This window comes from Arachis hypogaea, chromosome 13, assembly GCF_003086295.3.
Source record: "Arachis hypogaea cultivar Tifrunner chromosome 13, arahy.Tifrunner.gnm2.J5K5, whole genome shotgun sequence".
In the NCBI taxonomy this organism is placed as follows: Eukaryota; Viridiplantae; Streptophyta; class Magnoliopsida; order Fabales; family Fabaceae; genus Arachis; species Arachis hypogaea.
The window spans coordinates 63,787,768-63,788,690 of record NC_092048.1 but is presented as its reverse complement, the minus strand read 5'-3'; the positions used below and the strand labels follow the sequence as shown (position 1 = coordinate 63,788,690).

The 923-nt window shown below is 40.1% G+C and overlaps 1 non-coding gene across 1 annotated transcript; it reads left to right on the top strand.

Annotated features, from left to right (window-relative positions):
* Nucleotides 1–532: 532 nt before the first annotated feature.
* Nucleotides 533–636, top strand: LOC112739105 (small nucleolar RNA R71). Its single transcript, XR_003170045.1, has one exon. It is a non-coding gene; the product is annotated as a small nucleolar RNA R71 (small nucleolar RNA).
* The last annotated feature ends 287 nt before the right edge of the window (nucleotides 637–923 follow it).

Sequence of the window (923 nt, the reverse complement as noted above, 5' to 3'; positions counted from 1 at the left end):
AGATGATAGAAAAAGCTTGCTATTGCTGAGCCTGTTTCTTCCACCATTATTAAAGCCTTGTTGAGGCTTTTGTTGATCCTTCCATGAGAAATTTGGGTAATTTCTCCATGAGGGATTATAGGTATTTCCATAGGGTTCACCCATGTAATTCACCTCTGCTATTGCAAGGTTCTTAGGATCATAAGCTTCTTCCTCAGAAGATGCCTCTTGAGTACTGTTGGATGCAACTTGCATTCCATTCAGACTCTGGGAAATCATGTTGACTTGCTGAGTCAACATTTTGTTCTGAGCCAATATGGCATTCAGAGTATCAATTTCAAGAACTCCCTTCTTCTGAGGCATTCCATTATTCACGGAATTTCTCTCAGAAGTATACATGAATTGATTATTTGCAACCATGTCAATAAGTTCTTGAGCTTCTGCAGGCATTTTCTTTAGGTGAATGGATCCACCTGCAGAATGGTCTAGTGACATCTTGGAGAACTCAAACAGACCATAATAGAATATATTCAGAATGGTCCATTCTGAAAACATGTTAGGAGGACACCTTTTGGTCATCTGCTTGTATCTTTCCCAAGCTTCATAGAGGGATTCATCATCTTTTTGCTTGAAGGTCTGAACATCCACTCTAAGCTTGCTCAGCTTTTGAGGAGGAAAGAACTTAGCCAAAAAGGCTGTGACCAGCTTATCCTAAGAGTTCAGGCTATCTTTAGGTTGTAAGTCCAACCATGTTCTAGCTCTGTCTCTTACAGCAAAAGGGAAAAGCATGAGCCTGTAGACTTCAGGATCTACTCCATTAGTCTTAACAGTCTCACAGATCTGCAGGAACTCAGTTAAAAACTGATAGGGATCTTCTGATGGAAGTCCATGGAATTTGCAGTTCTGTTGCATTAGAGCAACTAATTGAGGTTTCATCTCAAAAT